This window comes from Ptychodera flava, chromosome 1 (genome assembly GCF_041260155.1).
Source record: "Ptychodera flava strain L36383 chromosome 1, AS_Pfla_20210202, whole genome shotgun sequence".
In the NCBI taxonomy this organism is placed as follows: Eukaryota; Metazoa; Hemichordata; class Enteropneusta; family Ptychoderidae; genus Ptychodera; species Ptychodera flava.
The window spans coordinates 6,889,187-6,901,449 of NC_091928.1; the positions used below are offsets into that span (position 1 = coordinate 6,889,187).

The 12,263-nt window shown below is 37.8% G+C and overlaps 1 protein-coding gene across 2 annotated transcripts in view; it reads left to right on the forward strand.

Moving 5' to 3' along the window:
• The first annotated feature begins 813 nt into the window (after positions 1–813).
• Positions 814–12,263, forward strand: part of LOC139128961 (homeodomain-interacting protein kinase 2-like) — a 73,735-nt gene continuing 62,285 nt past the window's right edge. Inside the window, exon 1 of one of the 2 annotated variants that reach the window (XM_070694669.1) lies at positions 814–1,157. The gene's annotated coding sequence lies outside the window, so the exon portion shown is untranslated. The remainder of the gene's footprint in view (positions 1,158–12,263) is intronic. The other variant, XM_070694738.1, reaches the window with a different exon arrangement.

Consider the following 12,263-nt stretch of genomic DNA (forward strand, 5'->3'; position numbering starts at 1 on the left):
TGGAAATGTGAAAAAAAAATGAAATGGTGATATCGTAAATCTCATTTCAGTGCAACGATAGATAGTGTCTAACACCCCACGCTGTCTATTCAACATAGACCTTTACAATCTATAATCACGGAGAGGGGCCATGCTATGCAACCTAGCCACGCACGCAACATTTTGGCGCGGCGCTCGACATGCAGAACACACAGCAACTTTTTACAGACCCGCCCACATCTGCCAATCACAGTACGAACTATTAGTATGATTAGCCTATTGTTGCGAGGCAAAACTATTTTCCTTATGGGGTGATCAAGTTAGAAATCGTCATATGTCTGTTGTTTAACATGCCACACGGAAATTGAACACGAGGATTTAATGTGAAGATAAAATGCTTTTGACATATTTAATGATCACGAGTTTGATTTTGATTTGTAAGCATCACATAATATTGCGTTTGCTCTCTCTAAACAGTTGGGTGACACCCCGGTAAGGGATAAATGCAACAAGCTGTAAACAGTGGCCTGGTGATAAATAACATCCCAGAGGTTGATTGGTGTTCTCTGTAATAGGATAAACCCATGTCTGGGCGATTCCATTTAGAAATCCATGTTGGGGAGGTTGGGCATGCCATGTGCTATTAAATTAGCTTAAAAAATCTTGCAAAAAATATCATTAGATGCCTATATAGATAGTCTGTTTAATTCTGTGACAATTATAAAGAAAAAAATATTATTTGCTGTGGTAATTAACAAACCACTCTGGTAAATGCGTGTTAATGACCCTGCTAAATATGGTTGTTTCATTGTTGACGTCACCAGCCCTCTGACTGTATTCTTGCAAAATTTCAGCTGGGGGAGGACATGTTGGTACTGTCGGGGGAAATATGGCTAAAAAGCTAGTGGGAAATCGGGGGTTAAGCGAAAGGACTCGTCAACTCCATACCCCGAATTTTGAAAGGACACATTAGACAGTAAGTGGAACAAATTTAGTAAGGATTAGAAGAGTGTACGAGGAAATATCTGAATTCGACCGACGGATATGCTGAAACGCTGTGGTGCCATCGTAATCTAAACTCATTGGAAACTGTGTACACGGAGTATATTAGATAGCTATTGTTCAGTCTTCTACTTTGAAATGCATCATTCCTCGACGACAGAGAACATCGAACAAAGGTAATGTGTACATATCCATCATATTTCATCGCTTCCATAAAGTTTTCTGTTAGTTTTTGCGTAATACTCCCGGAAACAGTGGGAAATCGGCCTGTCTCCGTTCGAAGGCCGTGGCGTTGCAGTATGTAACATGGCCCATGGAAAACATGCTCCCTGTTTTGAAATGTTGCTCAATGCGCATTTTTTCCGCTTATATCCGAGCGAATTCAGAATCGCCGGACTTTGTGCACTGTTAGAGACCTTAGCGGGCTAGGCTTACCAGCCTCGTCTGCGAAATGTTTAATTTTGTCTCGAAATGTGTGCCGCCTTGTGTGAAACATTGTGTCCGATAGTCGGTTGATTCCTTCAAACACGCGTCGAGCCTACGAAAATGCATTATACCCTGTCGTAAGGGGCCTGTCCAGGGACAACACTGCCTCTCTTTTTTATAACAAAGAAAATGGTGACATTTTACTTTGTGGGGCTATATCCTGCGAGAAAAACTGCTAAGTATAGTCAGACGACGCAGGGTCTAATTCGGAGATCCCAATCACTGTTAAAATACATTATTGATATGACTACTGCGCCGTGGTCATGGCTTGAGTAGGGCTAAAGCAATGGCCTCGTTGTTTACATCGGTTGGTGACAATGATCAAATTTTGAATCAAATTTTGGTATCGCCGCCGTGTTGTTGTTGGTAAAGAATTGTCACAGTTTGAAAACACTTGAAATACGTTATTCATCACGCAAGACGACGCCAGATTGAAAATTGAAAAATAATGATACTACTATATGTACACCGTGACGACGAGAAGAACTCTAAGTCCATCCATGGATACAACATTCAAACTATGGCATCGTTTGATGACTAAGTTTTCAACCAACAATAAACACATTTTAGATATATTTATTATGGCAGATTAAAGGTACCTTTAAATCGTGTCCAGTTTTTAGGACGGTCATGTGATGTTTTAAGCTGCCATGGAGTGTTTAGATAGACTATCAGTTTGCTGTTCGGCTCACGAAGGTAAATGCGTAAGTGTGTATCAATTTCGACATCGCTTTGAACCTCGGCCCCTAGATGGTCAACAACAGAACAGCATCGCGCAGAGGTTCATCGCATTGAAAGGATTTACAGGGTTTCAAGGTTGGATGGGTAGGATTTCTTGAATATTGGCCTCTACAGTTGCTTTTTCTCCCGATTATGGACTATGGAAATTTCATGTCCGATTTTATGATCATTGTGTGACAGGCTGGCAGAATATATGGCATTTATCATATCTTAATTAGTGCCAAATGTATGAGACAGACCGGAGGTTTCGTGTTTTGGCCACCGGCTACCCTGTGAATTGCCCATCAGTACTGATGTTCTGCATGAGAGGTAAACAGGCAGTAATGTGAACCGTTGTACTGGTAACGTTTCAATAAGCATGAAATATCACGGAAAGCTATAACAAAATTAAGCAGAGTCTTTGTACAGACCCTCCAGATGGTTGTGTTTCTCCAGCAGAAGTACTCTTTGTTCACCTTTTGATATTTGACAGACCATCCAAAACTTAAATATTAGCAAAACCCCTCACTTCCTACACATTTTCATCAATCATGGTGCGTACATGCAAAGTTTTCAACAACATCTGGCATTTCACTACCTCGTTTCCTTTCAGAAAATTGTTCAGGTACAGAGAAGAGTTTAAAATTACCAGATAAACAATCACCTACATGTTGCCATGGTAACCTGACCTTAATTCTCAGTGTTTAGCTACAGTTTTTGAGAAGTTCTACAAAAAAAGAAATTGCTTTGTTTGAATTTTTGTTTTTTATTTTGCATGTGGCACTGTGATCTGGTTTTGTGGTCTCTTGCTGACATGCGCCATTGTTCAGTGCATCAACATCTCGGCGATTGTGTCTCTACCCCCTTGTGGCAAAATTACAATTTGCTGAAAAAGTGTCTCAGAGGCATTCAGATTTTCACATCACAAAAACGGGGGTTGAAATTCTTCTTCCTGAACTGCCTGAATCTACAAGAGATGGGAGTTTTCTAAATGTAATGGCTCAGTGTTTTTTGTGAATGTTGAACAGCTGTCCTCTCTTGCCCTTATTGAATGGAGCTTAGGTGACAGTGATTGCTTGATCTGTCCAATATGTAATATGGATTGTTTGCCAAAGATTGAATTTAGGATGAAAAGATTTCTATAGGTTGACTTGAGATGAGTCAAGGAATTTCTCAAAGATAGCGTCATAATCTTAAATGAAGTCATAATGTCTCAACAAGTCTCATGAGCAGGTTATGAAATCAAAATTGTCCAGTTTTCTGTTTTTCCCATACAATTTTTTTTTCTTTAAGGGTCTGACAAAAAAGACAATTGCAGATAAAATGTGAAAGAATCCTTTAATACAAATGAGCGATTATACCCTCTTTGCACTGGTGATTTCCAAATTGTGATCATCCAGGTTTAACGATTTATCAATCAGCCATTCAGTATTGGACTGTTGTACCAGACTCATGCAGAATCCAAGATAAACCATGTCTTACATATCACTGGCATTGTATAATGCCTTATTCACGCCCTAGTTGTGTAAAAAACTATATTATAATTGTGGTAGATGTACTGACTTCACTTATCTATTTTTTGCTTTGGCCTTTCACATCCCTTTTTGTACCCAGTGAGAGTGCAGTACCCTGAAGCAGCTATAATAACCCTTTTCCTGCCAAGTCCATATTTCACCACCAGGTCAAGATGGTTAAAATTAATGAAACACAACGTATTCCATATGATGTATTTTAACATAATACTGTACATTTGAAGGCTGTTGAAAACATAATACTGTAAAGTTGATTTTTTTTGGACAAAAGATGCTATAACATACCAAGCCAAGTGGGTGAAAATACGTTATGTTTTGGCTCAATACCGCTTTTTACTGACTTGGCTGATGGGGAAGTGATACAGTTATTACTGTCTGGCAGGAAAAGGGATAATGTGTGTTTCTAAGAAACGGTTGCTGTTAGTATTCCTGTGGGTTACTTTGCCTTGTAAATGGGATGGCCTCCTAACAATGTTATCTTGAGGTCCTAGGTTGTGTGTCATTAGTGTATAAACTTAAAGTGTCATTATATTCAAATATTGTGCTCATTGTTATACAAGTGTTATGGTGTAGATTTGGCTTGGGCACAGCGGGGTGAAAGTTGCCAGGCCTTGATCACTGGGGGGGGAGGGGCTCTATGCCAGCGTTATATGTTTGACTAGTCTAGAACCTCTGCGCATTTTTGTAAGTTGAATGACATCAAAACTGTGTGAAGAAGTTCTTGACAAATGTTGGATTAGTTGTAGCTGGTACTACTGATGTGTTTGTATGGCATTGTAATTCAAAATCTACTCAATAAGGAACCAAATTTTCATTATAGAGGTGATGTTACAGGATACCCCAAATAGCCTTTGGGAATTTGTCAGCTCATACTTCTAGTCTCTGCAAAGCTTGGGGTTCTGTCTAAAGTCTAAATTTTAATGCTGCAATGTACTTTTTTATATATCAATGCCAGAGTAACAGTGATTAAATAGCCTTTGTCAGTTCAAACTTTAAAGGCCCTGCTTGCAGTCTTTGCAATTAAGACCTTTGACATTCCAAGAGAACTTTAAATATACACTAGAGAGATAACCATCATGAAAGATCTGGGGATGTAGGCCTTGTCTCAAACTGAACAAAAACAGTTTATCCAGAGCATAGCTAAGCTTGCTTCAACATCAAACCAAATTTAATCAACAAAGCTTTCTTACCAACTTGTGATATATAAGGCACTGTCTGCTCCTTGAAATTCTACCACTTTTCCTCTGCAGTGAATTTTTTGAACCTGTCCATTGCACAATAACTGTTAGAGCCACAATATGACACGTGAGTGTATAGGGTCAGGCAAGCACTGCATGAATAAACGTCCAACATAAACCTGATTATCAATCCAAGAATTACTGTTCAGAACTGACTGATAACTGTTTCTCTTGATTAGATTATGCTAGCCATGAAATAATGGATAATCCGTTTATCATGGAACCAGAAAAAGCTGGAGACTACCAATTATGAAAAATGATTAACTCACTAACTGTCTGACCCAAAAATAGGGCGGCGGTACACATTTAAAAAGCTGCGGTGACTAATCACCAATGATTATGATTTCAATAACAGGTCTGTCTGAATATTGAGAAGAATTGTTACGGTAACAGAGTTCCTGCCTCAGTATATGTGGATATGAAATTCAGTGTTATGCCATATGATAACATGCCCCTGGATGTAGAATAAACCATGATATTTTAATTGTTGTCATCTCAATCTTGGAGATTTCCAAAATAAATCAGTATATCCAAAATCTTTCACTTTCACCAGGAAAACTATTCTGTGAATTTTGAAAAATTCATTTTGTCTGGTTATGTGCAAGAAAAAACAATTCATCATATGTTTTACATATGAGTAATAAATAACCGTTTTTATGGAATTTTCTATGGTGAAACTTGCATTCTGCAAATTCAGAGAATTAAAGCAAACAGTGACGAACTCAAGAAAAACATGTCCCTGCTGATTTGTACTTGTGCTGCTTGCACAAATCAATGTCAGCAGACATGAATATTATCATCCTGTCTTATTCAGCTGACACAAATCTTTACAAAACCAAACCACGATTTCATGATATCTCAATAAACTGAATCCCATGTTGACTTCTGTTTGTTTTTAAAAAGCCTCTGTCCTTACCAAAAACAATTCAATTATTTCAAGAACAGCTAAGTTCTGTCCAAGTAGCACTCACACACGTCGAACTGACCCAGTTCTTTTGACAAAATTTGAATATATGGTATGTTCAGAGTGCTGACAAGAGACCATAGGAGCATTTACTTTCAGGTGTGAACATTTTAGATATATGAAAGTTCCCCTACACAGTACAGTTTGTTATATATTTCTACCTCTCTACTGTCGTTGCACCATTGTATTGAATTTATGTATTGAATACTGACAAGTGCTTTTGTGAATGCTATTTTTGCACAATGCTGTATTTTAAGTTCATATGATGATCCCAGTCTGTTCAGTGAAATATTAAAGGTCCATCCTTTCGGTTCAGTGATTTCATATGACTTCACCATCACACTGACCACTGATACTGTCCAGCTATGTGTTGCATAAAGTGTCAAAAATTGTCATGATGTTCACCGTATATTAAAACCAAAACCAGGAAAGGGAAATTGTGCTCAATACTTTTCCAGATATCACTCAACAACAAAATGTCCGGTGAGCAATTTAGAAGACTGCACCTTTTGGTGTGTGACTGTGAGTCACATTCCTGGTCAAGAGATGTGGAATGCTACTGGTGTTCCAGTTGTTTAGGGTTTGAACTCAGACAAGTACTGTAAGTTCTTTCTCAGGCATACAGGGACACCGAGGTCATGGTGTCAACTTTCGTCCAATTGGAGTTGGATATCTGCCCTAACAAAAAAACCTGTTCTCATGTCAGATAGCCGCCATGAAAAATAAATTTTGAAGCAGAGAGATTACCGACTAATCTCCACGTATTGGCATCTGTTTTAAAGCTTTTCAGGTCATGTTACCGAGGCAAGAGGCAAATCATTCTCATGCAAACTATAATTTCTGTTGTCAGGCAAATTTTGGTGACTCAAATTTCACTGAATGTTTTCGTTCCTGTGCTGTTGTCAGGCTTATTCTTATACATTGTAACAATGACTCAAGAGTAATAGTAACATTGTAACAGTGACACCAGGGGTAATGGTAACATGGATAACATTTCTAGAGAAAGAGATGGATAAAATTTTCCTAGCAGAGGTCTTTGAGGAATGTGGCTGTTGTGTTGTGTGGTCAGGGATTCTCTGATTCATTGTAACATAAAAGTTGGTCATATTGTAGCATGTTTAGAATCACTTACAAATATTTTTTATGCGAAAGGATGGAAGCCACCAAAATATTCATTCTCACCTGTGTTTACTGTAGAGTATTGGTCTGTGTGTACATGAACTAAAGAGTTTCAGTTCATTGTTCAATCTCTCTCAGCACCATTTCAGTGTTTTTGCCAAGTTTTAGGAACAATGGTGCATGGTTTGAGAACTTCAACACCATTTCTAATGTCACCTAATGTGATTACATTGATTTACCATGGGGAGCCGTGCTACCGTGACTTGAACCCGGGAAAAACTTACCTAGGTATGGGGTCTAGTCAGGGCTCGAAAATTCTCGCCGCCCGACGCCCGTGACAAGTGAATTTTGAGTCCGGGCAAGTGAAAACAACATTCTCCCAGCCCGACGGACAAGTGAATTTCAATGAGGCCACTGCACGTACGCGCTGCCACTCTCTCTAGTTCTTTGAGTGTACCGCTTTCGATATGGCCGGCCGATAAAATAGCTCTGTTCTGCTTGGTTACAAAATGGCAAAATATTGACGTCTTTGCACGCTCTTATGTTTTTTTCTTCTCATGAAATCATGTCACGATGCCTCCTCAACAGAAAACTACAGCTTACAATAAAATGTTGTAAGGTGTTGAAACAATTTACCCTCCTTCCTACAAAGTTGCAATGTATTGAACAATTTACTCTCCTTTCTACAAAGTTACAAATTCCCTGGTACGTGAAGCAAACATTGTTGCTGTTCAATACTGCAATCAGGATCCCTCTCGTCCCTCATGGACGGACCGTGCTTCAATACATCATGGACGTATAACGACCATGATACTGAGGCTTGGCAATTGCCTGTGTGAGTCCCGCGTACCGACGTCCTTTTTTAGTCCAAGTTTTAACTACTTTGCTTGAATCAAAATTTGGCCTGCAATTACTCAGTTTGATAGTAAAAACCATTATTTTAAAGGAAACTTTCACAAACAGAGTCAGAATACAAGGGAAAAGGAGAAAAACTTGAGGTTTTCTGAAAGGTCAAATCTGGGTCATCTTATGTGATGTCATGATAAAGACCCTTTAAGTACACAATTATGGTTCAAAAGAAACCACCTAGGGAGGTCTAATAGGTACAATCTTATGATAAAAGGTAATTTCTTGCTTTCCAATTTAATGGCATTTAGCTTGACTGTCAGTTTTAAATTAAATTTTATTAACAGTTATGGCAAAGGGAAATTGTCAACAGTAGTTGCAGTAAGCATATCCATTTCAAATCATCACATTAATATTTCTGCAGATTCCTCCAGTTTAATGATGTAACAGTGAACATCACCAGACATTTCTTGATGATATCAAAATATCAAATGAAAATGATCCTGGGCTACAATGTTATCATTATCATTAAACCTATTACTACTCTTTAAAACATTGGGAAATGAATTGAACAATATCATTGTGTCTTGTTTTAAAGGATTTTGACCTGACCCTTTTTGTCTCAAGAAAAATACTTATGCTGAAGATGCTATTGAGCCTGCTTGATCACAACTATGACACAACACCACAATACTTGTATCTACACTGTCACTATGCTACCAAATGCTTTCTTCTGCATAGAAAATTTGTATTTGTGTGGCTAACAAAACCACATAAGGAGCTTGTAGTGTATATGTATGATAAGTTGTCATACTGTGAACACTGACTCAATGCTGCAGAAGTATTCTGTATCTGTGGTAATATACACTTCACATTGCTACCTGATTTTTAGAATTGCCACCTAATTATTTCTTGTGGCAAAAGTTTACCACTAGAAATGAATAAGTATTTCAATCCCTTCAATGTCATAAAAACACAGATAATTAATGTCATAAAAACTAAACAAATATTTCTTTAATGTAAAAACTATCATGAACAACATAGAAAACATCTTGATTTGAAAAATTAGGAACTCCTGAATGCCAAAGCTGTTGCTACACTTGAGATCATAAACTGTTTAAAAGTTGCTCAAAGTGGCTACAAGAGTTTTGATTTGGCTAATGAGTTGGCTAATCATTTTGGTGACTTAGGGGAACCCTGCAGTTTATGCACATACCACGTGGTAGCAGTAAACTAAATGATACTGAAAGTTTCACATGGGCACAATTTGACACAACACCGGTGGCCTATTATATACTTACCCTTGGTGCACCTACCTGACTTGCCTATTTAACACAAGGTACCAGGTCATGATGACACACAATGACAATGTACCGGTGTTGTTTTATTGAAATACATTACATGTCCCCCCAAAATTTAATTTGTCCCCATTAAGACCTACTATGGGTCACTGTGTCCCAATGCTAGCAGAAGCTAGTCAGTAAGTTACAGCTACTGTTTCTTTACAATGACATTAATAAAACCATACACATTTAATCCTTAAATCATCTGAAATTCAGGGCAAGTGAATTTTTCTTCCGGACAAGTGAAATTGAAAATTCACTTGCCCTATGGCAAGTGAATTTTTAAAAAAATTTTCGAGCCTGTAGGTGCATGGCTGCCCATAACACAAACACTGTATTTGTGCAAGGTTTGGTAGATTTAAAGTTGTATACTGTAATTTATATGTTTGTCTTCCCCTTCCATGTATAATTAGAAAACTCTAGCATTGTGGCTGTTGTTTACGAGGAAAAATTAAAATGGGAGGAATTCAATGTTGAACTATTTCATGAGGAGAATTGATGTTTTTTATTTGGTGACCAGTTTACATTAGTGGCTTGACCATTTGATCCTTGGGGAGGGTAGTCCAAATGACAGCTTTTTTTTCATTTCCTGTTCTTTTAAGCTGTTTTACGATCAAAGTTCTGAATTTTTATTGAACAGTTTTTACCACCATAATCCATTGAATAGTCCATCTCCCAGTACAAATAATAATCTATTGAGTTGCGAGTCACTTTAAATACAGTCCACTTGGCCATATTTTATTGACCCCTGAAAACTGGTGTACAGTCTCAACTGGTGCAGGTATCATTTGAGCATAACTAATAACTATCATTTGTCCTCGAATTTGTGTTCGTGTGACCTTTGACCTGATGACATTGGAACCTTGACCAATTGTTTCCAAAAGGCAAAGTGCTCTGTAGACCCCCCTACCAGCACTCCCCCGGCGGTGGCAGTCCCCGGTTGGTGGATACCCATGCTTGTTACCCAAGTTTGAAAAGTACCCTCTTTCCTATAATATTTCTGAGAAAAACACCCCCTATTTGTGGCAAATCTGGGAGAAATTAGCTGTAAAAAACATACCCTTATTTTCGAAATCTAGGAGGTTAGTATGTTGACTTCCAGGGTTGACCCTGGAGGTTGACTTTGTATACATGTACATACATCACAAATGTTTGTCCTCACCGGATTTTAGTCACATTCATACACAATCATCTTCCTTATCCGTTTGGATCTGGAGTTCTCTGCTGGCTTCTGTGTGACAATACACCTCCCACATTCTACTGTCCCTCGTGTTTCTAGGATTCTTTGCTTATTCTTCACATTGTCAGTCTTTTTTTCTGGATTTTGCATTTATGTTTTTCACAAATTCTTTTAGTTTAAGTTCATGACCCTAAGTGATGGGCATGTATACGTCATATGTACATACAAACATACGGTACTGTTTTTCATTTTCTTTGTGAGTGAGACTAGACCAGATTTAGTGTCCTAGGGAGATTATGAAAGGACTACCCCTAATCTCAAATGTTACTCTGAAAGAATACCCCTTTTTCTCGATTTCACGGACCTAGAATCTCCGAGAGACTGAAGAAAAACACCGCCTTTTCCGTGAATTGGTACACGCGCATGTGTACCCACCAACCCGGGGACTGCCCCACCGGGCACCACCCATAGAATAGTAGAGGTTCAACAATACACAAATGGATTACATACATGTGACCAATCAGAGATGATGACACAAACAGAGCAGTTTCATCAGGTAGCCTGCTTGAAACAGCGTGTACAGTAAGCCTGTCAGTCATTGAGTGAAAATGCAAACAAAATGCAAACTAATATATTTGCATATGGGGTATTCTATCAGCAATGTATTTGATACAAGACACACATTGAAAAGACAAATTTCATCACATTTGGTCAACTCTTAACACTTTTACTGGCATCGTGTTCAACTTCTTCAAGAAAGTTTAATGACCTGTCATGTCATAGTTTCTCAAATTTTCATCCTTCAAAGTTCTCAGTTCATGTAATAAAAAACCCCACAAGGTATGCATTCAGTAATTGATCAAACATACAGGTAGCATTGGAATGCAACACTGGACAGTGTTTTTGATAATATTACTAAGCTGAAAAACATGACAAGAGTTCTTGAAACATATTTCTAAATTTTCCTTTAATTATAGACTCTTGGGAGCAATGTTATAAGGTAATATAACTTGACTTGCATATGCAAATCTGCCCAATATCATATTTTGACCCTAGGAGTGTTTACTCTTTAACGCAGCATGACTGAGGACACATTTAGCTAATTGAATTGGTGTTTACTAATAATTTTAATTACTAGTTATTTTAATAATGAAGCTTGATGCGAACTGATATTTTAGTGAATAAATCCTACATGAAATAGTGTTGGCTGTATGTTCAATGGTATTCTTTAGAAAGTGTTTGGATCAATGAACATCAGTGTTTTCATCTAAACAAATTTGAAAAAAAATCTAGTACTTCCTATTGCTGTCGTGAGGGCACAATATTGTACCACAAAGGCAGTGTCAAATTCTCTGTATACAACTTTCATATACAAGTAAATGAAATAACATTTGTATATCTGTATATGCAATCCAAAATTTTGAAAATACATTTGAAAAAAGTACATTCACCTTACTGTACAGTGTCTACTTCTTAACCCTTTGAGTGCCTAAGTCGATTTTTGTTGCATTTATACTATACAACGCCAACAATTTCTTTCCCATCTAGACAATTTTTTTCAGGTATTCCCAAAATTTTGGTCAAAAAGTGCAGCCCATAAAAATTTATGTCCACTTGGTCCAAAATCATGGAAAAAATTACAGAAAAATTGATAAAATATTGCCCCCATATTTTTTGGGGGGGGGGGGGATGACAGTGCTCAAAGGATTTACATAGCAGCTCTAACACTGACATTTCTGTTTTAGTACAGGCAACCTATAATGTGAACAAAACCCAAATGATAAGATGTCTGTCAACATGAGGAAAATTAACCAAACTGGGCCAGTTGCATGGTCTGACTCAATACCCTGTTTC